The sequence below is a fragment of the Ornithorhynchus anatinus genome, chromosome 5 (assembly GCF_004115215.2).
Source record: "Ornithorhynchus anatinus isolate Pmale09 chromosome 5, mOrnAna1.pri.v4, whole genome shotgun sequence".
Lineage (NCBI taxonomy): Eukaryota > Metazoa > Chordata > Mammalia > Monotremata > Ornithorhynchidae > Ornithorhynchus > Ornithorhynchus anatinus.
The window spans coordinates 73,795,588-73,823,277 of record NC_041732.1 but is presented as its reverse complement, the minus strand read 5'-3'; the positions used below and the strand labels follow the sequence as shown (position 1 = coordinate 73,823,277).

At 45.0% G+C, this 27,690-nt stretch overlaps 1 long non-coding RNA gene and 1 other non-coding gene across 2 annotated transcripts in view; one reads left to right on the top strand and one right to left on the bottom strand.

Moving 5' to 3' along the window:
- LOC114812022 overlaps positions 1–25,753 on the bottom strand; it is a 67,413-nt gene extending 41,660 nt beyond the window's left edge. Inside the window, exons 1-2 of the long non-coding RNA XR_005660031.1 lie at positions 25,669–25,753; positions 20,781–21,021 (exon numbers count right to left, since the gene is read on the bottom strand). This is a non-coding gene — a long non-coding RNA (uncharacterized LOC114812022). The remainder of the gene's footprint in view (positions 1–20,780; positions 21,022–25,668) is intronic.
- On the top strand, positions 12,962–13,099 carry LOC114812433. Its single transcript, XR_003760086.1, has one exon. It is a non-coding gene; the product is annotated as a small nucleolar RNA SNORA7 (small nucleolar RNA).
- Positions 25,754–27,690: the final 1,937 nt, after the last annotated feature.

Genomic DNA, 27,690 nt, shown 5'->3' with positions numbered 1-27,690 from the left:
TTAACTCTAGCTTTGAACTTTCAATGAATCAATTTTACTTCCTGAGCCCCTATTGAGTGTAACACAATGTACTAAATACTTGGGAAAGTACAACAGAAGCAAGACAGAGATTTTCTGCTTTCAAGGAGTTTACAATCTATAGAGAAAAACAGGCAGATAGAAATTATTTAAGAGTAATTTTAATCATTTCTAGAGAGTTTACAGTCTTCTAGAAGGTAAACTCCTTAATGGGAAGGAATGTGTCTATGAACTCTGTTGTACTGTGTTCACCTAAGCATTTAGTTCTGTGTTCTGCACACTTAAGCAAATCCCTAATTTATTAATTTATTTATAGTAATGTCAGTCTCCCCTCTAGACTGTAAGCCTGCTGTGGGCAAGGAACATGACTATAAACTCTGTTATATTGTACTTTCCCAATGCTGAGCACACTGCAACAGGAGGAGACCTGATTGTATTTGGAAGAAGAGCTGAATAAATAATTGAATGTGCAAGCGACCTCGGGTAAGTCACTTAACTTCTCTCAGCCTCAGTTATTTCCTCTGTAAAATGGGGATTAAGACTATGACCCCCACGTGGGACAACCTGATTACCTTGTATCTACCCCAGTGCTTAGCTCAGTACTTGGCACATAGTAAGCGCTTAACAAGATGTACCTAAATTCTATGGGTGGCTATTGAGTTCACACCATTAAAGCATTGGGAATGAAATAGGAAATCAATCAATACTAAGTATTGAATTCTTACTCTGTTCAGGGCACTATACTAAGCCCTTGAGAGTGGCAGAGAAGCAGCGTGGCTCAGTAGAAAGAGCCCGGGCTCAGGAGGTAGGCCATGGGTTCGAATCCCAGATCTGTCACTTGTCAGCTGTGTGACTGTGGGCAAGTCACTTCACTTCTCTGTGCCTCAGTTATCTCATCTGTACAAAAAATGGGCATGAAGACTGTGAGCCTCATGTGGGACAACCTGATTACCCTGTATACCCCAGCACTTAGAACAGTGCCCTGCACGTAGTAAGCGCTTAACAAATACCAACGCTATTATTATTACTATTATTATTATTATTAATAGGCACAATCCCTGCCCTTGAGGAGCTTACAATCTAGAGGGAGAGAGAGACTCTGAAAAGAAAACAACCCAGGTATGAGTAAAACCTGATCTGTTCATAAGGGTTGTGGGAGTTAGGGGCAGTAGGAATATTTAAATGGTTATAGGGAAATATTCAGAAAAGGCTGGATTTCCCCCCACCAAGAGTCTGGAAAAACCCTCTTTTTTCAGTGCAAAATTTATGCCCTAAGCCATGAAGCAGCATGGTGAAGTGGTTAGAGCAGAGGCCTGGGAGTCAGAAGGTCATGGGTTCTAATCCCAGGTCTGCCAATTGTCTTCTAGGTGACCCTTGACAAGTCACTTCCCTTCTCTGGTCCTCAATTACCTCAACTGGAAAATGGGGATTGAGACTGTGAGCCCTATGTGGGACAGGGACTATGTCCAACACAATTTACTTGTATTCATGCCAGTGCTTAGTACATTGCCTGGCACATAGTAAGCACTTAACAAATACTGTAATTATTAGTAAGCACTTAATAAATACTGTAATTATTATTATCGTTATGCTTTGTTCTGCCCTGCGACCCCACCACTTACAGACTCAGTGTGAAGCCAAAAGAGACTCCTCCTCAGAGGCAGAAGTCATGGAAGTATATCCGTCTTAGCACTTGGGAACTTCCAACAGCCAGGATGACATTTGCAGGGATCCTACACCGTTTGAAACCACTTCTGGACTCCAGCTCCTTTTTCTCCTTGAGCAGATGAAAGATTCCAGCTGACAACTAGTCCCTTCTCAAACTCCGCAACAGGGCCTTCTCACAGCCAGCCTTTCTGTAGCTTTCTCCAAAACCCCACCTGCGCTGCTGCTTAGAGAAGACAGCCCCAAGGCCAATCTCAAAGCTCATTCATTATTCCTAGCAGCTTCTATTAATTTTTTGTCCTTGAAGGTCATTCTGGAATTAAGTACTTCATTATGGTATTTGTTTAGTGATGGTCCTCCTGTGTCACAGTACTGATCTGAGGCCCGTGGTAGATACAAGACAATCAGATCAGTCACAGAATACGATTCCAAGTGAAAAGGGTGAAATTCTCTGCCCCTCTGAGGCTGCTGTCAGGCAGTTTCCCTTGGAAGTCCACATTTATGGTGAACTCAGAATCCAGAGGGCCAGTTTTTTATGGTATTGAAGTGTTTACTGTGTTCCAGACACTGTACTAAGCGCTGGGGTAGATGCAAGCTAATCAGGTTGGACACAGTCTCTGTCCCACGTGGGGCTCACAGTCTAAATCCCCATTTTATAGTTGAGGGAACTGAGGCAAGGAGAAGCGACATCACTTGCCCAAAGTTAGAAAGTGAACAAGTGATGGAGCTGGGATTAGAACCCAGGTCCTTCTGACTTCTAGGTCCATACTCTATCCGCTAGGCCATTCTACTTCTTCACCTTGTCACATTTTGAATGGCAGGAGTCTTTGAAAATTCCAGAACAAAGAGACTTGGTGAAAGGTTTGAGACCTGGCTACTTTAGCAGATGCCGGCCTGCCATCGGTGGAGATGTTTTCTAATAGAAGAGTGACCTAAAGTGTTTAGATTAGGTGGGTGGGTTCAGCAGGAATTCGGAAAAATAGCTGGCCAGCGTGGATGGGAAAGACCAGAGCAATCCATCAATCAATCATATTTGTGGCACACTTACCGTGTGCAGAGCACTATATTAATAAAGTTGGTAGACACGACTGTTGCCCACGGGGAGCTTACGGTCTAAAGGATAGGAACCCATATCCTCTACCTAATGCTCTTTTCACTAGGCCACGGTGCTTCTCATAGGTGTGTTCTAATTTTGCTATGCGACCTCGAGCAAGTCACAACCACTCTGGGCCTTGGTTTCCTGACCTTTAAAATGGGGATAATAATAATTTATATCTCTCACTTGCTCACAGAGATGTTTAACATGAAATGCTGCCTGTTTCCATAGCGGCAGGACAACGTCCGAAGGGCTGGCTGACCTAGAGCCAGTATCTCAGAAATATAACAAGGGACATTTTAATGGGAATTAAGAATCCCCTTCTACTATAAGCTTCTTGAGGACAGGGAACATGAATCTTAATTCTAATATAATCTCACCAGCACGCAGTACCATGCTTCAGAAGTAGTGGACAATCAATACTATTGATTAATTGACCGAGTGATTGATTGAATTCCTGAAGCGGATTGGCATCAAGTCAAAACCATGAATCCTTAGAGGATGGAGGGAAGATTCCCTGTCTTTCCACTGCCTTCTCCTCCTTCAGCTCTCAAGGCTGCCAACATTCTTGGATCATTAGATGTTCAAATTCCCACATCCGTCCTGTCCCCAACATTGCCTAAATGGTGTTGACCCCTTTAAAATAGTTGTATTTCTTATTTTGGTTCCCAGTATTTCATCTCCCAGACTAAGTCTCCCCTTGTCCTCAGCTCCCCCTCCCTTCTGCATCATCCTGACTCACTCCCTTTGTCCTTTCCCCGCCCCACAGCACTCACGTATATATATATACACATGATTCTATTTATTTATATTGATACCTGTTCTCTTGTTTTGATGTGTATATATCAGAAATTCCATTTATTTATATTAATGCTTGTTTACTTGTTTTGATGTCTGTGTTCTCCCTTATAGACTATAGGTCCAGCATGGGCAGGAATTATCTGTATTGCTGAACTGTACTTTCCAAATGCTAAGTACAGTGCTCTGCACACAGAAAGTGCTCAATAAATATGATCGAATGAATGAATGCATGAATGAGTCTCAACAACAGCAGCCAATTTTTTTATGGCATCTGTTCGGTGCTTATCGTACGCTAGGCACTATACTAAGCGCTGGGGTAGATATAGATGACAACTCAGTCAACATCTGATTTGATGACACAGTCACCCATTTGAGCAACCTGATACTTCGAGGCTCAGAGCCTACACTGAGGAAATGACTGCAGAGCTAGTAGGTGAAGAGTCTGGTCACATTCTCTCATTCCTGCCAGTTACATTCCCGCCGGAGCGCTGAATGCAACGAGCCAGACAAGGCAGGCCGAGGTACATCTCGCAGTGAGATGCCCACATGATCTTCACCCCTTTTGACCAGCTCCAGGCAGAAGGGGTACGAGAATCTATGAAAGTAGTGCGGCCTAATGGTCAGAACACAGAACTTAGACTCAGCAGATCTGGGTTCTAGACCCAGCTCTGCTATTTCTCTACTGTGTAATTTGGGGCAGGTCAGTTACCTTCTCTGTGCCTCACTTTCCTCACCTGTAAAACGGGGGTGAAAAATCTGATCTTGTTCCCCTTGAAATTGTGTGCCACATGCGGGTCAGGGAGTATATCTGAGATTGTATGAAGCATAGCCCAGCAATAATTTATTTATTTATTTTATATTAATGTCTGTTTCCCCCTCTAGAATGCAAGCTCCTGTGGACAGAGAACATGTTCATCAACACTGTTGTATAATACTCTCTCAAGAACCTGGGACAGTGCTCTCCAGTTTTGTCTTGTTTTGCTGTCTGTCTACCCCGTTTAGACTGTGAGCCCATTACTGGGCAGGGATTGTCTCTATCTGTTGCCGAATTCTACCTTCCAAGTGCTTAGCACAGTGCTCTGCACATAGTGAGTGCTCAGTGAATATGACTGAATGAATGAATAAGTACAACTTATTGCTTTACTGTAGTGCTTGGAACATAGTAAGTGCTTAATGAATACCACAGTAATAATGATTGTTAATAGTTCTGATTCCTTCAGCCACACTTCTTCCACTGGAGCAAATTCAGGTCTCACCCCTGGATTTGGAAGTTGAACAGATGGGAGGGGATGTTTATTTGTGCCCTCCCAAGGTGACCACAACAAACCTACCTCTATGAATTCACGCACGAGCTACTGCCAGGAGCTTGCTTTATCTTCCCAAACAAGGAAGAACCTAGAGGAAGTGGTTCTGGGATGAGGGGATAAGCAGGCCAAAGGAAGTCATTCAGGTTAGTGCTCAGGCATAGGGTGTAAAGGCTGTCTGGCGGATTAACCTTGGGAAGATGAAACCGCGAATCACGCTGGACTCTGGGAATGCTAGGTACATGTCACCTGCTGCTGCTTCCTGGGGGAATAATCTCCCCCGATTAGACTGTAAGCCCATCAAAAGGCAGGGACTGTCTCTATCTGTACCGATTTGCACATTCCAAGCGCTTGGTGCAGTGCACTGCACATAGTAAGCGCTCAATAAATACTATTCATTCAATATTCATTCATTCACTATTGAATAAATACTACTGAATGAATACTGAGGGGACTGTCACTGCTTTGATTTTTCCAGGTCTGCTTTTCCCTTCTGCTGAGTCAATCTTACATACTCTGCTCTGCCATGACACGTAGAAGGGAATGGATGGGTTGTCACAGTTGCCCACGCAATTGAAGCCGGAATCTCCTTGTCTTTGAAGAAAAATGGGCTCTTTCCTTGAATTCGCCAGAATCCATTCATTCCTATTCTTTGAACACCTACTGTTTGCCAAGTGTTAAGCCCTTGGGAGAGTACGATAAAAGAAAAAGGCGAGGCACTTGCCATAAAGAAGCTTGTATGCTAAAGGAGGCGTTTAGCAGTCCCAAACTAGTTACCTATGGGGGGGCAGGGAGACATCAAAACAAATGGTAGAACTAAGAAAATAGAAAAATGAATAAAACTGTGAATAAATAAATGGACTAAGTAATTTGATATATGCAATTTTGAGAAAGGTGGCTATCCTTTCCATCCCATTCCATCCATGCCATTCCATCCCATCCCAGGCTGCCCATCTCCCCTCTCGCAGCATGGTTTAGTGGAAAGGGAACAGGTGTGGGTCAGAAGTTGTGGGTTCTAATACCTGCTCCACCACTTGTCTGCTGTGTGACATTGGGCAAATCACTCAACTTTGCTGTGCTTCAGTTAGCTCATCTGTAAAATGAGGATTAATAATAATGTTGGTATTTATTAAGCGCTTACTATGTGCAGAGCACCGTTCTAAGCGCTGGGGTAGATACAGGGTAATCAGGTTGTCCCACGTGAGGCTCACAGTTAATCCCCATTTTACAGATGAGGTAACTGAGGCCCAGAGAAGTTAAGTGACTTGCCCACAGTCACCCAGCTGACAAGTGGCAGAGCTGGGAGTCGAACCCATGACCTCTGACTCCGAAGCCCAGGCTCTTTCCACTGAGCCACACTGATTAAGGCTGTGACCCCTACTTAGGATAACTTGTATCTCCCCCAGAGCTTAGAAGAGTGCTTGGCATGTAGTAAGCACTTAACAAATAACATCATCATTATTATTATCATTATTCTCTCACCTGTTGCACAAACCTGTGTCCTTGCTACTGAATTTGACTTCCTTGCCCCAGTGTCCCTCTATGGGTGCTGTACCAGCAGGCCTCAGCCTTGGATTGCTTCCACACGATGTCTCCTTTTCTCCTGTGCTTGAATTCCAGAAGGCCAACGAAGACAGTCGGGACACCTTGCTGGCATCTGCCACTTCAAATTATCCCTCACTTACTATATACTTTAACTCTTTCTTTCGCTCCGCAATATTACTTCTCCTCTTTCGTCGACTCCCATGTTCATTGCTCTCACAGAGTATTCCAGGCTTTTTACTTCCCTTCAGAAACCCTGGAAACCTTTATTTATTTGTCTCCCCCACCAGACTGTAAGCTTGTTGTGGCAGGGAATGCAACAGTTTAATTGTTATATTGAACTCTCCCAAGTGCTTAGTACAGTGTTCTGCATATAGTAAGCACTCAATAAATGCGACTGACTGACAGACCTCCTGATTTCCCCTACCGTGTTGCCCCAGACAAAAACTACTTTCGGGATAAAACTATTAGATATGTGCGTCCCAAAATTCTTCCCTCACCTCAACTCCATCCTACTCATTGTCTCTCAAGATGAGATCTCTCATAGGAGGCTCGACCTCTTGTATCTGTGCCACTGACCCCAATTCCTAAAACCTAGATCCTGCCTCTATCCACTCAGCAACGCCCAATCAGCTCACCAAATTTTATTGTTCATACGACAGAGAACATTTTGGCTCAAACAGGAGCCGATGTGTTCTGTGATTTTTTACTCTCCTCCGTAGTGTTCGTCAGAGTATTTGCTCTTCTCATCATTACTTCTATTTTCCGCATTATCCTTCAAATTGCATGATCTATATCACACTGTCTAGTGCTTGATTCACTGTTTAAATTAGCTGCTATTTCTTTATCCTGCACTACAGGCATAGAGTAATTTGTTTATGAATCAAATGTTCTTCCATAGTCTCTGAAGGAAAGCTTAATACACATTCATTACAGCTGAACCATAATCACCTTAAATCATGAGACCTGCCGTACCAAGACAGACAGCTGGGTTCTTTTATGCAGTTTACCAGTACTGTCCTGACTATTATCTACAATCAGGGAGAGGTGGTCAGGTGTGGATTTTAATTACTGAAAGATCAGGGGAATATAGTTTCCAAAAATCATCTGCATAAAGTTAGTAGTATTAGCAGGAGCAAACAATAATAGTAGTATTTATTGTAGTAGTAATAGCAGTATTAATCAATGGTATTTATTCCTTCAGTCATATGTATTGAGCGCTTACTGTGTGCATAGCACTGTACTAATCATAAGACTCCAAGACAATCAAATTGGTAGACACGATCTCTGCTCCCAAGTCATTCATTCATTCAGTCACATTTATTGAAAGCTTACTGTGTGCTTGGCACTGTACTAAGCACTTGGAAAGTACAATTCAGCAAAAAATACAATCCAGTGATGGAGGGAAACATTAAAATAAGTGACACACAGAGAAGCAACGAGGCTTAAAGATAGGCGCGTAAATGCGGTGTGGGTGGGGTTGAGATGGGGTACCTAGGTGCTTAGGGGGTGATCGCCTCTGCCCCAGCAGTGACCTTGTGGTCAGGGAATGTGATTACCAGCTGTGATAATAATAATAATAATGTCGGTACTTATTAAGCGCTTACTATTTGCCGAGCACTGTTCTAAGCACTGAGGTAGACACAGGGTAATTGGGTTCTCCCACATGAGGCTCACAACCTTAATCCCCATTTTACAGATGAGGTAACTGAGGCACCGAGAAGTTAAGTGACTTGCCCAAAGTCACACAGCTGACAGGTGGCAGAGCAGGGATTAGAACCCATGACCTCTGACTTTTAAGCCCCTGCTCTGGCCACTGAGCCAGCTGAAGCGTATTGTACTGTCCCAAGGGCTTGATATTCATTCATTCAATAGTATTTATTGAGCGCTTACTATGTGCAGAGCACTGTACTAAGCGCTTGGAATGAACAGGTCGGCAACAGATAGAGACAGTCCCTGCCGCTTGACGGGCTTACGGTCTAATCGGGGGAGACGGACAGACGAGAACGATGGCGATAAATAGAGTCGAGGGGAAGAACGTCTCGTAAAAACAATGGCAACTAAATAGAATCGAGGCGATGTACATTTCATTAACAAAACAAATAGGGTAATGGAAATATATACAGTTGAGCGGACGAGTACAGTGCCGAGGGGATGGGAAGGGAGAGGAGGAGGAGCAGAGGGAAAGGGGGAAAAGAGGGTTTAGCTGCGGAGAGGTGAAGGGGGAGCGGTAGAGGGAGTAGAGGGAGAAGAGGAGCTCACTCTGGGAAGGCCTCTTGGAGGAGGTGAGTTTTAAGTAGGGTTTTGAAGAGGGGAAGGGAATCAGTTTGGCGGAGGTGAGGAGGGAGGGCGTTCCAGGACCGCGGGAGGACGCGGCCCGGGGGTCGACGGCGGGATGGGCGAGACCGAGGGACGGCGAGGAGGTGGGCGGCGGAGGAGCGGAGCGTGCGGGGTGGGCGGTAGAAAGAGAGAAGGGAGGAGAGGTAGGAAGGGGCAAGGTGATGGAGAGCCTCGAAGCCTAGAGTGAGGAGTTTTTGTTTGGAGCGGAGGTCGATAGGCAACCAATGGAGTTGTTTCAGAACGGGAGTGACACGCCCAGATCGTTTCTGCAGGAAGATGAGCCGGGCAGCGGAGTGAAGAATAGACCGGAGCGGGGCGAGAGAGGAGGAAGGGAGGTCGGAGAGAAGGCTGACACGGTAGTCTAGCCGGGATATAACGAGAGCCCGTAGCGGTAAGGTAGCCGTTTGGGTGGAGAGGAAAGGGCGGATCTTGGCGATATTGTAAAGGTGAAACCGGCAGGTCTTGGTAACGGATGCCCTTGATACGATGCCCTACACCCACTAAGCACTCAACAAATATCAATGGATTGATTTTATGTACTTCTTTGCCTTTCAGGTCTTCCCTTGTTACCAGGGAAAGTGAAGGTGAGGTTCATGGCGGTGATGTAATGACACTACTAGAGCACCCTAAAATGTTTGAAGTGGGGGCACAAAAGAGATGCTGTTTGCTGACCTGTGATGCTTTTTACATCGAAAAGACTTCCCTAGTGGTTACCAGAAACTCCTACACCATCCGGAGGGTCTTGACCATCCATGTGTGATGGTAGAGGGGCCGGGCTAGAGGCAACCAGCAGAACTTATTGAGGGAGCCATGGGTTGAGGAGAGGATCAAGACAAAATATAGCTTTGAACAGCCTCATGGAGATCACGGAACCGGGCTGACTCTCCTGCCTCCCTTCCTCCCCAATCCCCTCTCTGAGTGACTTCCCAGGGTTCTCATTACAGCTCCTGTTGCCAATCAACCAATAAATGATATTCACTATTAGTAGTACTACTACTAATAACACTGATTATGATGATAATGGTGGTATTTGTTAAGCACTTACTCTATGTCAAGCACCGTTCTAAGCACTGGGGTAGATAGAAGCTAAGCAGGTTGGACACAGTCCCTGTCCCACATGGAGCTCTCAGCCTTAACCCCTATTTCACAGATGAGGTAACTGAGGTCCAGAGAAGTGAAGTGACTTGCCCAAAGTCACACAGCACACACATGGAGGAGTCAGGATTAGAACCCAGGTCCTTCTGATTCCCAGGTCCTTATTCTATCCTCTAGACCTCGTAGAGCTCTCTGTGTGCGGAGCACTGTACTCAGAACTTGGAAAACTACAATACAACAGAATCGGTCGATATGATCCCTGCCCACAAGAAACTTGCAGTGTACAGAGGGATTGAAATGAGTTAAACAATACAGATACTAACTATATCTGTAACCACCGCGGTTCCTTATCTCCCCAACTGGGGACGGGTGGCCGGTCGTCCCGTTTTATACTGGACATTGTGGCTTTCATCTGGTCTGTCCCTGACTGACATAGATAGTACACCAGGCACGTGCTTGGCTGGTATTTTTAGTTGATGCATACAGCCTCTTTCTGCTTCAGATACTGCCACTGACACCCACAGCTCAGATATGATTTCTATTTTTCTGAGGATCTGGAATGGAAATTCCAAGGCTCTGGAGTAACTGGAATAGCCTTTGCGAGGTTAGGGATCCCTCACAAAAGCTTTAGGTTGGGAAAATTTGACATACTTTCACAAACTGGCACTTATTACATCATCACATCATACTGTAGGTACAGGACTGGAAGTCCGAAGGTCATGGGATCGAATCCCTGCTCCACCACTTGTCTGCTGTGCAACCTTGGGTGAGTCATTTAAGTTCTCTGTGCCTCAGTTTCCTCATCTGTATAATGGGGCTTAAAACTGTGATCCTTATGTGGGACAGGGACTGTGTCCAATCTTGTACCTTCCCCAGCACTTAGAACAGTATCTGGCACATAGTAAATGCTAAACAAATAACATAATAATAATAATTATTATTATTATTAAGCTTGGAGCAATGCATAATAATAATTGTGTTATTTGTTAAGTGCTTATTGAAAGCTCTGTCCTATGTTCTGTCTTCTTGGATCCCCAGGAGTCAGAATAAAATTGAGGTGATCCTCTTGGCTAATAATAATAATGATGGCACTTGCTAAGCACTATGTGCAAAGCACTGTTCTAAACTCTGGGGAGGAAACGTGATCACGTTGTCCCAAGTGGGGCTCCCAGTCTTAATCCTCATTTTACAGATAAGGTAACTGAGGCACAGAGAAGTTAAATGACTTGCCCAAAGTCACACAGCTGACAAACGGCAGAGCCAAGATTAGAACTCATGACCTCTGACTCCCCAGCCCGTGCTCTTTCCCCTGAGCCACGCTGTTTCTCTAGCTAATGGCTAATGGCTAAATCCCATTCAGAGTGCTTCACAGTGATCTGGAGACACCCCTCTTCATTAAGAAAGCTTCAATCCTGAACTGAACATTGATCCTGAGAAGAAGAGATCCACGGTGTTGGGAATCATTGAGTGGAAAACCACCTCGGTGTTCAAACCCAGGGAAATATGCATGCTGTTTGTCAAGTATTTGTTCTGTGAAATTTCATTTTGCAGGTCGCCTGGGAAATGAGCTTGGAATGCAAATGACAGAAGCACAGGAAGTTTCTAAATGAATAAAAACTTATGTGTCAATTTCAATAGCATGATTCTTGAACTGAACACTTTATTGCTGAATTTCAGAGCACAGGGACATTACCAAACCCACTCCTGGGTCATATGCTACTCCTAGGAGCACAGACTTTAGAGACAGAGGACCCGAGTTCTAATTCCAAGTCTGCCATTGCCTGCTGTGTGACCTTGGGCAAATCACCTAACTTCAGTTTCCTCATCTGAAAACTGGGGATTCGATGCCTGTTCTCCCTCCTATTTAATCTGTGAGCGCCATCTGGGTACAATCTGATTTACTTGTATCTACCCCAGAGTTTGGAACTAATAATGTTGGTATTTGTTAAGCGCTTACTATGTGCCGAGCACTGTTCTAAGCGCTGGGGTAGACATAGGGGAATCAGGTTGTCCCACGTGGGGCTCACAGTCTTAATCCCCATTTTACAGATGAGGGAACTGAGGCCCAGAGAAGTTAAGTGACTTGCCCACAGTCACACAGCCGACAAGTGGCAGAGCTGGGATTCGAACTCATGAACCCTGACTCCAAAGCCCGTGCTCTTTCCACTGAGCCACTGTGCTCGACATACAGAAAACAAATAACAAATACTAAAAACAGCAAAACAAAAGGCCTTCCAACCCAGGACTCTGGCTGTAAGAGCATCACTAGGAGGCTTGGAGAAAGCAAGAGTGAATCACCAACCCAGACATCCATCTTCACTGGTCAAGAATGGACCATCCCACATTCCTAACCCTCTCCATCTCTGCTCCCTGGAGTTTCGGGACTGTTCATTCATTGATCTCTCTCAACCCTCTTGAATCTACTGGTATGTTTTCCTATGGTCATAGATTGCACGTGCTTCCCATGCCCTGGGTGAAGAAGGATTTGCTTCCATTTGTTTTAAACCAAGCACTCTCAAGCATGTGGCTCAGTGGAAAGAGCACGCGCTTGGGAGTCGGAGGTCAGGGGTTCTAATCCCAGCTCTGCCACTTAGCTGTGTGACGTTGGGCAAGTTACTTAACTTCTCCGTGCCTCAGTTACCTCATCTGTAAAATGGGGATTAAGACAGTGAGCACCACGTGGGTCAACCTAATTACCTTGTATCTACCCAGCACTTAGAACAGTGCTCGGCACATAGTAAGCACTTAACAAATACCAAAATTATCATTGTTATTAAGTAACGAAGGTACCTGACTCTCCCATTCTATTGCTGTGCGCTTGGAAAACCATAATTTCATGGTTTTTTCATGTTTGTCCTGTTAGAAAACCGCATGGCTCTGAGCAGAATGTCTGCTCTGTCCAATCCTCCAAAAAATGGTATTTATTAGACTCAAGGAGTGTGAAATGCTCTTCTAAATGCTTGGGAAAGGACAACAGAAGAAAGGTGCACACTTACCTCCCCTCAAGGACCTTACATTCTACTAGATTTTAAGCTCCCTATTATATTGTAAGTTTCTTGAGGACAGACTCTGTTCTATTGGACTTGCCCAAGCATTCAGTCCCCTCTCAGGGTCATATCTGGAGGGTTTCCAGTACTTTACCAGTCTTGACTAAGGGAGGGAGAGTCAAGCGGAGGCCTGTCCATTCCATTCCTAGCTTGGGCCGTGGCTAGTGAGTGGAAGGCCATCTGCTACAAGTCAAAACCCACCTGTGCTGGGCAGCAGCAGGTTGGAAGAGAGTCAAGGGTGGAGACTCAAGTTTACTCCATGGAAGGAGGCAATGGTAAACCTCTTCCCTATTTTTACGAAGAAAACTCTACGGATACACTACCGGAACGATTGCAGATGGAATCGGGGCGTTCCGGGAGAGATGTGTCCGTGGAGTCGTCATGGGTCGGAGACGATTCGACAGCAAAGGACAAGGTAATCAAGTTGTCCCATGTGGGGCTCACAGTCTTAACCCCCATTTTACAGATGAGGTAACTGAGACACAGAAAAGTTAAGTGGCTTACCTAAGGTCATACAGCAGACAAGTGCTGGAGTCGTGATTAGAACCCACATGCTGTGACTCCCAAGCCCGCCCTCTTTCCACTGAACCATGCTGCTTCATTACTGAAAAATTGAGTAAAATGATGGTGGTGATGAAGGTGTTGGTGGTGATAATGATGGTACTGAAGATGATGTCGCTCCCCCGCAGATAAGCAGAAGACTAATTCTCTAACCATATCTAGGGCAGCCATTTTTAGGGCAACTTTTCAGACTTCGCCTCACGCCCCTCCCTCCAACCACACACACAAACACCTACCGCCCAGAGGGAGCCTGGTCAATAAATAGTAGCTGCAGTCATGTGGCCGTAACATGTTTTACCCTGAATTCCTGTGACAAAATTCCACTTAATGCATTGTTCAAACGACCTGCACTGTGACAATATTGACTGTATTCTACCAAGGAAATGCCAAGCATAGAACAATTATACAATGTCTTAGTGCACATTTTCTGCTCTACCTGGGCATTAAGTCCCTCATGGGGTGTGGAGGGGAAAAACAGCAGCTAAGCAGATCAGATCAGAGGTTTGAGGACAAAGGTGTCTGTGAAGTGAGGGTCGTGTGTTTGTGTGTGTGGAGGGGTGAGTTGTGTGTATATGAAAGTGAGATCCGTGATCCAGAGATTTCCCCCTTGTCGACGAGCAGCCTGGCCTAATGGAAAGAGCACAGGTCTAGGAGTCAGAGGACCTGGGTTCTAATCCCAGCTTCCCCACCTACCTGCTGTGTGACTTTGGGCACATCACTTAACTTCTCTGTGCCTCAGTTTCCTCATCTGCAAAATGGGGATCAAATCCAACTGCCTCCTACCGAGGCTGTGAGTCCCATGTGGGACAGGGACTTTGTCCAAACTGATTACCTGGTGCCTCTCCCGGTGCTTAGAACAGTGGTTGGCACATAGTAAGCACTTAACAAATACCATTAGTATTATCATTACCCCGATTAGACTGTAAGCCCGTCAAAGGGCAGGGACTGTCTCTATCCGTTACCAATTTGTACATTCCAAGCGCTTAGTACAGTGCTCTGCACATAGTAAGCGCTCAATAAATACTATTGAATGAATGAATCATTATTATTATTAAGAGATAGAAGAGCAATGGGCAGCCCCTTCTCTGCTAAGCACACAGCCTGATCTTATTGGGTCAGGACAAAGCTCTTGATCTTTGCAGTGCCCAGGGCCATTTTCAATTCTGCCTCCTGTTTTGGCGATTGCCTCAAAGCTTCCTCTTTATGGTTTCTAATAGCCACATGCCTGTTCAATGTGGCTTGGACTCTCAGCCATCCCTGCTCCTGCTGCTTTCTCAGAGCTGCATTTTTCCAGGGACTTTAAAATATCTCTCCTGCTCTTTCCTAAGATTAACCCCCCTCCGCCTCCCGCCCACATTCAATAATAAAAAAAAAGTTGTGATATTTGTTAAACGCTTACTATGTGCCAAGCAATGTTCTAAGCACTGGGGTAGATACAAGGTAATCAGGTTAGACACAGTCTCTGTCCCAACTGAGGCTCACAGGCTCATTCTACAGATGAAGTAACTGAGGCACAGAGAAGTTAAGTGACTTGTCTGAGGTCACAGACAGTAGAGATGCCCAGAGAAGCTGGGATTTGATCAACGCTGCTTTGGTACCGAGCGATGTCATTAAAGTTCAGAATCACACTGGCCACAGGAAAGCTCTTCTGGGTTAAACACACCAAGAAGTACAAGAACCCCAGCAGTTGGAGCAGTGTCCTGCCACGCAGCGGGCGCTCAGTACATATCATTGACCGAAACAGAGTACAATACTTCCAGTGGCTCTTATTTCAATCTCTGTGACTCATTTCCAGTTGGCTGAATCTTGTCCTTAAAGGAGGAAGGAGGTGAGACCACATGATATATTTACATTTAGTATTCTGGGCACTCAGTGTGGCTTAGAGGAAAGGGACTGGGGTCAAGAGACCTGGGTTCTAATCCCACTCCTTCCACTGGCCTACTCTCAGAACTTGGGCAAGTCACTTAAATCGACCTATGCCTCACTTTTCTTTCCTGCAAAATGAAGATCAAGTGCTTGCTGTCCCCAGCTCGTGAGCCCTGTTTGGGACAGGTGACTTGTATCCACCTCAATGTTTAGCACAGTGCTTAGCAGATAAGGAAGTGCTGAATAAATATGAAGATGAGAGAGGCAGAGTATTCCTGGAAGAGGTATTTTTTTCCTAATTGCCTTAGGGACTCTATTTCAAAATGCAATGAAGGTGACTGTAGAAAGGTCTTTAAGGTAAACCTAAATAAATGGATGTACTTAAACTCCCGTAATGAACTCTTAACTCTGCCAATGGGCTTATCCCATGTTCTGCAGTGATAATTAGCAACCGTGGAGGACCTAAGTCAGTAGTCTGACTCTCACTCGGGAACTCGGCTGCCAGAACAGATATTTTTACCATGAAAACATTTTTCTTCCATTAAATTGCAATTTGCTTGAATACGGGGAACATGGATCTTGCTCCTGTTTTCTTCTTCCAAGCACTTAGTACAATGCTTAGCACTCAGTACACCCCCCATTAGATTAGATCAGTACACCCTCTGGATCACCCAGCCCTGAAATTTGTTAATCCAATTGGTAGTTGTAATAGCATTTATTGCATGTCTCGGGGCAGTGCACTGGGTTAAATGCTTGGTAAGTAGAAAACAAAGAAGTGACACATCCCCTGCCCAGGAGTTTGCACTGTAATAGGAAAGACAGCCATAAAGCTATTTACAACAAAATAAATTGAATCAATCCACAAGGTAAGAGTTGAAGATGGGCAGGGGCCATGATAGAGATTAATTTGCATAAAATGTATGTTTTTGAATTAAAAATTTGTCTGGATATCCAAACCAATCTACCAATCCCTAGTAAAGGGGTTGAACAATGACCCAACATGGCACCGCCTCCCCAGTGATCAACATCTGCCAGTCATGTGATGCAATCTGATGCCGGCCTGTAAGCCCATGTGCGGGCACATCTCCAATAGATGATCTGCTCTCCAGATAATAAAAATAGTAATTATTACTATTATTATTATTTTGGCACTAGTTAAGCACTTACTGTATATCAGCCATTGTTCTAAACCCTGGGGTAGATACAAGGTAATCAGGTTGGACACGGTCCCTCTCCCAGTGAGGTTCACAGTCTCAATCTCCATTTTACGGATGAGGCAACTAAGGCAGAGTGAAGCTGAGTGCCTTGCCCAAGGTGACACAGCAGACATATGGTGGAGCTGGGATTAGAACTCAGGTCCTCTGACTCCCAGGCCCATGATCTAGCCCGAAGCCACGCTGCCTCTTCCAGCTGCTCCATCCTCCCTACCCCTGTCAGAATGACTTCTGTCCTGTGGAGGGTGGGCAGTCCCAGGAGCCAGGGGATAAAGAGGGAAATGTCCCAGGTGGGTCTGATCCCTGCTGAAGAGCCGGAACAGAGACACTTCAGTTTACGCCTGATCCCTGCTTTGGCAGATAAAACAGTATGAGTCCCCAGACAGACTCCATCCCCCCCGCCCCTGCCACTGGGGTCAGCTCCAGAGGAAAGGGTCACCTCTCTCTTGCCTGGCACCACCTCCTGGTCTGAATAATAATAATAATAATAACAATATCACTTAAGCACTTACTACGTGTTAAGTACTGTTCTTAGCACTGGAGTAGATACAATCTAATCAAGTTGGACACAGTCCCTATCCCACATGGAGCTCACAGTCTTAATCCCCTTTTCGTAGATGAGGTAACTGAGACACAGAGAAATGAAGTGACTTGCCCAAGTACACAGCAGACAAGTGGCAGAGCCAGGATTAGAACTCAGGTCTTTCTGACCCCCATGCCCCTACTCTATCCACTAGGCCACACTGGACAACTTTGTAACTGAAAGCAGGAAGATAATTACACTGTAGACGGAACTACCATCCTTCCCGTCTCACAAGTCCCCAACCTTGGTGTCATCCTTGACTCTGTTTTCACATTCACCCCATACATCCGATCCATCACCAAAACCTGCCGGTCTCACCTTCACAACATTGCCAAGATCCGCCTTTTCTCCCCATCCACACCGCTACCTTGTTAGTACAATCACTCATCAAATCCCGACTGGATTATTGCATCAGCATCCCTTCTGATCTCCAAACCTTCTGTCTTTCCCCACTTGAGTCTATACTTCACTCTGCTGTCCGGATTATCTTTCTACAGAAATGTTCTGGGCATGTCACCCGCCGCCTCAAAAATCTCCAGTGGTTGCCTATCGACCTCTGTAGCAAGCAAAAACTCCTCACTCCTGACTTCACAGCTCTCTATCACTTTGCCCCCTCCTATATCACCTGCCTTCTCTCCTTCTACGTCCCAACCCATACACTCCACACCTCTGGTGCTCAACCTTCTCACTGTTCTCGTTCTCACCTGTCTCGCCTTCGACCCCTGGCCCGTGTCCTACCTCTGGCCTGGAATGCCCTTCCTCCTCAAATCCTCCAAACAAACTCTCTTCCCCCCTTAAAAGCCCTGCTGAAGGCTCATCTCCTCCAGGAGGCCTTCCCAGACTAAGTCCCCCTCTTCCTCAGTCCCCCTCCACATCACCCTGACTCTCTCCCTTTGCTCTACCACCCTGCCCCCCCGCCCACAGCACGTGTGTACATATGTACCTATCTATAACTCTATTTATATTAATGCCTGTTTTACTTGTTCTGAGGTGCATACATACCTATTAGTCTATTTGTTTATACTGATGCCATTGATATCTGTTTACTTGTTTTTCTGTCTCCCCACTCTAGACTGTGAGCCCATTGTAGGCAGGGATTGTCTCTATTTGTTGCTGAATTGTACTTTCCAAATGCTTAGTACAAGGCTCTGCACACACTAAGTGCTCAATAAATATGATCGAATGAATGAATGAATTCAATTCACTCATTTAGTGAATCGTCTTGAAGGATTTCACCTGATTAACAGTCCTCTAGACTATAAGGTCATTATAGTCATTATAGACTCTAGACTGTAAGGTCATTATAGCCGGGGAATGTGCCTGCTAATTATGTTATATTGTACTCTCCCAAGTGCTTAGTACAGTGTACTGAACATAGTGAGTGCTCAATAAATACCACTGGTTGATTTCCCTTTCAAAGGGCAAAACACACCAATCGGTCATGGAACCGACTGGCAGAAATAAGAACTTTGGTGCTAGACTTGGTTGATGGATTTATATGATGAAATTATATGAGCAGCAGCATGGTGCAGTGGATAGAGCACGGGCCTGGGAGTTATGAGGCTATGAGTTCTAATCCTGGATCTGTCACTTATCTGCTGTTTGACCTTGGGCAAGTTACTTCATTTCTCTATGCCTCAGTTACCTCATCTGTAAAATGGGGATTGAGACAGCGAACCCCATGTGGGACAGGGACTATGTCTAACCTGATTTGCCTGTATCCACCTCAGTGCTTAGTACAGTGCCTGGCACATAGTAAACACATAACAAATACCATCATTAAGTGCTTAGAACAGCGGTCTGCACTCAGTAAATGGTTAATAAATGCAATGGAATGAATTAATGAATGAATGATTTAGGATGGAGGGAGTTCCAAGCCAAGAGGATAAGAGAAACAGGAGGGTGGAGAGAAGTGAGTCAGGAGTGAGCTACAGATATAAAGTTGACTTGGGAGGAATGTAGAGCTAATTGGGGAATAATAATAATGTTGGTATTTGTTAAGCACTTACTATGTGCAGAGCACTCTTCTAAGCGCTGGGGTAGATACAGGGTAATCAGGTTGTCCCACATGAGGCTCACAGTCTTAATCCCCATTTTACAGATGAGGGAACTGAGGCCCAGAGAAGTGAAGTGACTTGCCCACAGTCACACAGCTGACAAGTGGCAGATCTGGGATTCGAACCCATGACCCCTGACTTCCAAGCCCAGGCTCTTTCCACTGAGCCACGCTGCTTCTCCTAAGGGAATAGCAGGTGAAGAGTGCAGAAAAACTGCAAGGATGGTAAGAGAACGAGGGGAGAAGCAGAGAACAAACATTAGTAGGCTTGGAAACTAGATATCGGAAACCTGGGGCCGAATTGTCTGCTCTGGGGCACTTGGCTAAGATGAAGGTGAAGGGGGCATGCCAAGCCTCCTTGCTTGCACCTTTTCTACTACTTGGAACTCTTTCTTTTCCAAATATGCAAAGTGGAAGCTCTCTCCATCTTCCAACCCCCCTGAAATCTCTCCTTCTCCAGGAAGCCTTCCCCAATTAAGCAGCCTCTTTCCGGCTCCCATCCATCCAACAACTGTCCTCCGCGCTTAGAATTATTCTAAACGTATCACTTTTCACTCATTTACTTATTTATCCTTCAGCACTCTGCTATCAAGAGCTTTAGTATCTGTGGATGGCTTGTCTCTGTCAGTCTTCCCCTTGCCTCTGTAAGCTACTCGATGGTAGAAAATGTGACTTTTCTACGACTCTATGCTCCCAAGCTCTTGGGTGCCGCACTGTGTATACAGTAGGTGCTCGATAAATACTATCAGTTGATTGAAGGACTGATTTAAACGGTAAAGAGTCTCTGGGGAATTGTTACCCACTGGAATGTGGCAGCAATGGATGAGTGGGAGATCCCAGGATTCTTGAGTTCAGATATTCCTGAGTGGTTGCCCATCTACCTCCTTATCAAACAAAAACGCCTCATCACTGGCTTTAGAGCACTCCATCACCCTGCCCCCTCCTATCTCACCTCACTTTTCTCCTTCTACAACCCAGTCCGCATACTTTGCTCTTCTTGTGCTAACCTTCTCACTGTGCCTCGATCTCTCCTGTCTCACCACCGACCCCTAGCTCATATCCTGCCTCCGCCCTAGAACGTCGTCCCTCCTCAAATCCAACTGACAATTACTCTCCCTTTCTTCAAAGCCTTATTGAAGGCACACCTCTTCCAAGAGGCCTTCCCATACTAAGCTCCACTTTTTCTCATCTCCCACTCCCTTCTGCGTCACCCTGCCTTGCTCCCTTTGCTCTCCCCCTCTCCCAGCCCCACAGCACAGCACTTATTCACATATCTGTAATTTCATTTGTTTGCATTGATGTCCCTCCCATCTAGACCATAAGCTCGTGTGGGCAGGGAATGTCCCTGTTTATTCTTGTATTGTACTTTCCCAAGCTCTTAGTACAGTGTTTTGCAGTCAGGAAGCACTCAATAAATTTGATTGAATGAATAAATATTCCAGGGAGGGTGGTGGCAAAATGCAGGTATAGAATGGGTGTGTAAAGGCATAGGGATAGACTCTAGGACTATAAAAAGGTAGTGGAGGGTCAGTCAAATGAGGTGAAACCACCATCAAAGCAATAATCCTCAGAAACCAGGAATATTTACCGACCTACTACCGCTGGCATGGGTCGACTTGGAGGCTGTTGTGTAATTCATCAAGGCTTTTTTTCTTCAGATTTTCATTTGCATATTTCTACCCCCACTTCTCCATCATCACCATCATCATCATTATCGATACCATCACTTTCATCTTCAGTATGACTGATTGAGCATCTACTCTGGGCAGAACACTGTGTGAGGCTTGGGGGAACACAGAGGAGGATAATCCTTGACCTGCGGGAGTCTACAGTCTAACAAGAGAGGCAAGCAGATGTGAATTAATGAATAGACAGTGGTTAAAAGAGTGTGAAAATAGGTAGAAATAATAAACACAGGTGGGCAAGCAAATTAATAACAAGAGTCTCCTTTTCTGCGTGAGAAGCACGGACACAGTAATCCTTCACCAAGAGGCTTGGAGGCTCTTTAATTGACATTTACAGATTGCTGTGTGCTTTCCCGGTTTACATTAAATAAAAACCAGAAAAAAACACCATCATTATGAATTGTCCCCTCTCTAGAATGGCAGGTCGGGACACAGTTTCCTAGAGGGGGATTTTTCAGCTGAGGTTTCATCCACAGTGAATAGAGAGGCAGAGTAGTTTAGTGGAAAGGATCCAAGAACGGGATTCTGGAGACCCAGGTTCTAATACCAGCTCTGCCCCCAGCCTGCTGTGTGACTGCACGAACACATTAACCTCTCTGAGCCTCAGTTTCCTCACCTGTAAAAGAGGCTAAGGAACCCCCTCACCCTATCCTTTAGATTGTGCATCCCACAGGAAACCCCACGAGGGCCAGCTACCAGGTTTGACCTTCTCTGATTTCCCGGCATCTACCCTAGGATTTAGTATATATTAAGTGCTTAATAAATACCCCTACTATATCGATCACAAACCAGAAATGCCGATACTGCCTGCTGACCAAAGAACAAACCGACCATGATAGAAAGTGCCTTAAAGAGGTCAAGCAGAGTTAAAATAAGGACAGTGCTGGACAAATAGTAAGCGCTTAAATACTGAAAATAGTATTACTATTATCATTATTATTAATTAGCAGTAGCAGGAGTAGTTATAATACTAGCAGAGATAATGGCATTTCTTTTGTACCATTTATTGTACCAAACCACTGAGAAAGTACAATAAAAGAAGTGGACATGTTCCCTGTCCTCAAGGAGCTTACAGTGTAATGGGAAAGGCAGGCTCAGGAAACGTAAAGATTATCATAAGGGAATATTACCCTCCATGTGACCTTGGGAGCTTAGGCTTAATAATGTTGGTATTTGTTAAGCGCTTACTATGTGCCGAGCACCGTTCTAAGCGCTGGGGGAGATACAGGGTAATCAGGTTGTCCCACGTGAGGCTCACAGTTAACCCCCATTTTACAGATGAGGTAACTGAGGCACAGAGAAGTGAAGTGACTTGCCCACAGTCACACAGCTGACAAGTGGCAGAGCCGGAAGTCGAACTCATGACCTCTGACTCCGAAGCCCAGGCTCTTTTCCAATGAGCCATGCTGAAATTCAAGTCAGGATTGCTGGCCCTCTGCAGAGTATACCAAGTGCCAGATCGCTACGTAACTGCCAGATTGCTATGTAACCAGTACGGACTGATGCTCCAGCGCTGAGCGTTTCACTGTGATTGTGCTGGCCGTATTCTTTAATGTCCATTTTAGAATGGTCAGACCCTGGCTATCTGCCCAGGGTATTGAATTTTCTGGAAGGAGTTTTATTGTAGAGAAAATTCTGGGTTTGTGCCTCCTAAACCTGTATGATGTTGAACAATCAAATGACAGCCACCTAAGGGGAGGGTGCTGGGTAAACAAAATTAAGATCGTTTAGACTGTGAGCCCGTTGTTGGACAGGGATTGTCTCTATCTGTTGCCGAATTATACATTCTAAGCACTTAGTACAGTGCTCTGCACATGGTAAGTGCTCAGTAAATACGATTGAATGAATGAATTTTTTTTGCATTTAATAGCCCCATCTCCTGGTCTCCCCCATGGCCAACTCCCAAACCCAACTGAAAGAGCAAGTTTTCGGTTTTGCCAGATCTCCCCCCGGGAGCCGTCTCCTTTCACCCCTCTTCCTTTGAACCCCCTACTTCTTCACTGGAGCACTCAGCCTCTATCTGAGGGGGGTTTGAGGGTGGACAGAGAGATCACAGTTGCCAGCACCTCTGGGCACCAGCTGTCAATCAAGACAAACAGCAGAGGGTAAAACCATATGACAACAATTCCCTCTCTGTTTTTTCAGGCTATTGCTATTGAGTATTACGGGGCTGCACTGCGATATGACAATGGTATGTGTTAAGTGCTTGCCAACCGCTAAGGGAAATACTAAACACTGGAGTACACGATAATCAGATCAGGCACAGCCTCTGGAAGGAGGGATAGACTATGAGCCCGTTGTGGGCAGGGATTTTCTCTATTTGTGGCTGAATTGTATTTTCCAAGCACGTAGTACAGAGCTCTGCACACAGTAAGCGCTCAATATATATGATGGAATGAATGAATATTGAATTTCCATTTTACAGATATGGAAATTGAGGCACAGAATAGGTGATTGTTGTTCCAGGTCATACAACAGGAAAGTTGTTCTGGAGTAAGCGCTCAATAAATATGATTGAATGAATGAATGAAAGTGGCAGAGCCAAGATTAGAATTTAGGTCCTCTAACTTTGAATCAGTGATCTTTCCACTAGGTCAAACTGCTTTTCTAGCATCTAATTCTCCTCAATAATAGTAATGAAAGTGATAATGGCATTTGTTAAGCGCTTACTATGTGCCAAGCACTGTTCTGAGAGCTGAGATAGGTACAAGGTTAACAGGTTGTCCCACATGAGGCTCACAGTCCTAATCCCCATTTTACAAATGAGGTAACTGAGGCACAGAGAAGTTAAATGACTGGCCCAAAGTCACACAGCAGACCATTGGGGGCGCCAGGATTAGAACCCACGACCTCTGACTCCCAAGCCTGTGCTCTTTCCACTAAGCCATGCTGTTTGTCTTAATGATTGTGTGAGTCCTGATTATCTTGTATCTATCCCAGTGCTTAGTACAGTATGTGGCACATAATAAGCAATTAACAAATACCACAATTACCATTATTATTAGGATTGGACTGACGTGAAAAATGCAGATTCTGAAATGCTTTTCAAAAGATCATAGAGGTTCTGTTTTTCACCGCCGATGAAAAATCACGAGGCTAAAATATCTGAAGAATAGGGAGATTTCATCATCAAAGAATTCATTGTCCACTAAGAGACTCTGAGAAAACAAAATATGAGTCTTCCTGAGTTGTTTTAGGATGACATTGGAAAATCCAACTTCAGGAACAGAGTCCTTGCCAGCAACAGAATTTCTGAAACTGAAGTTTGTATGTGATTTATCCTCTCTGCCCCAGCTCCCACAAAACTGTGGAAGGAAATTTCCAAAGAAGACAGTTGAAAAATCAACCATCCTTGATATTTACCGAGTGTCTCCTGAATACAGAGAACTGTATTAAGTGCTTGGGAGAGTATAACTGAAACAAAGATTGAAAAAAAATCTCCTGCCCACAGGAAGTTTACAATCTAATAGGGGGGAAGGAAACAATTTACAGATGATGGGAGCAGGAGGAAGAACACGGTTCTAACAGAGAGCAGAGTGAATACGTCAGGGAAGCAGCATGGTGTAGTGGATAGAGCACGGGCCTGGGAATCACAAAGTCGTCGGTTCTAATGCTGGCTTTGTCCCTTGTCTGTGTGACCTTGGGCAAGTCACTTCACTTCTCTCTGCCTCAGTTTCCTCATCTGTAAAATGGGGATCAAGACTGTGAGCCCCATGTGGGACAGGGACTGTGTCCAACCCAATTTTCTTGTACCAGTGCCAGTACAGTGCCTGACACACTTAACAGCACTTAACAAATACCAGAGTTCTTCTTCCTGTTGTTGTTATAAAAGAACAGAATAAATAGTTGAGTGCATGATTAAGGGTGGATATACATTCATAAATCACACCTGGGGTGCTAAGAATGAACTGGGGTTCATTCATTCGTCCATTGATTTAGAAGGATTCTGTGAGTTTCCTGGGGGCAGGGAATGTGTCTACCAGCTGTTTTGTATTGTAATTTCCCAACCACCGAGTACAACGCTCTGCACACAGTAAGGTCTCAATAAATGCCATCGATCAATTAGCAGATCCGAAGTTTGTGGAGAAGTCAGAACTGCCTTTTGGTCAGGGATTTGAAAATGAGTCAGCAAGGTGTGAGCACTGATATTCAGTGCTCTACCAGGTGTGCTGTTCCTGAAAGAGAATACTCGGTCAGTTGCCCTTTAATCTGAATTTTAAGGCACCTAGACCATCCAGTTGCTGCTCAGCCCCTGTGGGACAAATTCTTGATGGGGAGAGTTGGGGGAAGAATTCTTTAGGTGGTCCAATATAGAACATCAGCTCTCTCCCAACAACAAGGACAGAAATCAAGGTAGGAAGTGGCACCTTTGTTTTCCTATTAAAACAATACAATCCTACAGGTTTAGTCTCACTGTCTGCCTCTGATGGAAATTGAAAGGAGAGAATGCAGCGGGCAAATGTGAGTGGCTGCCTCACCTTGAACCGCTTGGAGAGCTTCCATACGATGAGTCGGGGCTAATGCAGCACTTTCTACCTGGGACATTGGCTATCGGATAAAGGATCTGTGCTGAGCCCCCAGCTCTAATCTGAAACACCCTGGTCCGGCTGCATCTCCCCCCAGCTCCATCTCCACGCTCAGTCTACAGAACCTTTCGTGTCTAGGCACACAACGATCACTTATTTCATCCTCCTAAATGACATTGTATTTTGCCCGATACGTAAGATTCTGGAGTGACTACGACTGGGGTTAGACCTGGACTTGCGGTGACGGCCAATTTGCCCACATCACTGACCTTTCGTAGTCAAGGATGGTGAGATTCTATCCCTGATGCAAGACAATAAAGCCGCTGAATTAGGGAGCACTGGTTTATTGTGGCCTAGGGGAAAGAACACAGGGCCGGGAATCAGGTGGCCTGGGTTTTCAAACCAGATTGGCCCTAATCTGCTGAATGACGACCTCAGGATTATGACTTAACCATTCTGGTTCTCAGTTTCCTCATCTATAAATTAATAATAATAATAATGTTGGTATTTGTTAAGCGCTTACTAGGTGCAGAGCACTGTTCTAAGTGCTGGGGTGGATACAGGGTAATAAGTTGTCCCACGTGAGGGTCACAGTCTTAATCCCCATTTTACAGATGAGGTAACTGAGGCACAGAGAAGTGAAGTGACTTGCCCACAGTCACACAGCTGACAGGTGGCAGAGCTGGGATTCGAACTCATGACCTCTGACTCCCAAGCCCGGGCTCTTTCCACTGAGCCACGCTGCGGATAATATCCCCATCTCTCTACTCCTTAACCTTATTACCCTGTGTGGGGCACGGATCATGCAACATCTGATATCTTGTGTCTACCCAGCCCCTAGCACAGTGTTCAGTCAGTGATAAATTCCACTTAAATGCCACGGTAGTTATAATAACAATAATAATAACAATAATAACAATAGATTAGAAGTTTGTTTGTATTTAAGAATTCCCAGAATCAGGAGAGGTTTTCATCCTTGGCCTACAGGGGTCCTAGCTAGAAACCCTAATGCCTCGGCAATCGCTCTTGGGTTTCAATCACCTTGAAGCATTCTGCATATGGGGATGACATTTGGGTCATCGAGATTAATAATGCCAAGACTTTCCCTGATGTTGAGCTAATGAAAAACACCTGGAGTTGCTCTTTCGTGACTGATTAATTAGGGAAAAAGCTTGGAGGATCTAATTGGCATTTGAGTATTTTCTGAGTTTTAACATTCATGGAATGCAAATGTATCAATGCCTCGCAATATCTAACAAGATCATTTGGAAGTGTGGGTCTCTTGAGAAATGCAATCATGATTTGGGGAGAGGCTTGGGCCCTGCCGTTTTGTACACACTTCCATAAATCAACAGAAACTTTGTTATCTCAGAGTCAATTGTGCTAATATTCTTCAGTGAACTGAAGGATAGGCGAATGAATATGCATTAAGTATCATTTCCTCTACCTGTTGCGATTCATTTCAGCAGCCAAGGCCTAATACTGAACTTTGACAGATGCTTTTTCCACACACAAATGACTTGGAAATGAGCATGTTTGTCCACTGGGCGAAAAGGGAATTCCCAGAGGAACTGGGGCCCCTTCTCTATTTCACAGTCTATCAAGGGCGGAGAACCTGCACTGACTTCCCATTTTACAGATGAGGAAATTGAGGCACAGAGAAATAAAGTGACTTACCCAAGGTCACACAGCGGGCATGTAGTGGAGCGGGGATTAGAACCAGGTTCACTGCCTCCCAGGGCTGGGCTCTTTTCAATAGGCCATACCCCTCCTCAGTTCTGCGACTCTAGAGATTAGGAGACCAAAGAGAATGGTTGGTGCAGAGAGAGACCATTTCCAGTCCACAGTGAGCATTTGGAATGGAGGGTTTGAATTCTTTAGGGGACCGACACAGAACATTGTGTGTCCAGCCATTCTGAATCACTTCAAGAGCAACAATCCAATTAGCTGTGCAATTCCTCTGTGGCCTCCTTTGCCACCTGGAAACTTTGCTTTCTGACCTCAGGAAGAGACTGAGCCCATCATTCTGAAAAGAGAGCAGACGAGAGCTTCATCACCCTGCTTTATTCAGATTTGAGAACTTGTCTGCCCATTTCCGGTGAGGGCTGACGACCACAGTTCCAGACTGCACTTAAATAACAAAAGCTTGGGTTTATATAGCCTTTTTAAGTGTATTGTCCCAGGCATTTAGTCCAGAGCTTAAAACAGTGCCTAACATGTAGTAAGTGCTTAACAAATACCATAATTATTATTATATAGTTGTCCTTCATTTTCAAAGACGCCACGGAGGG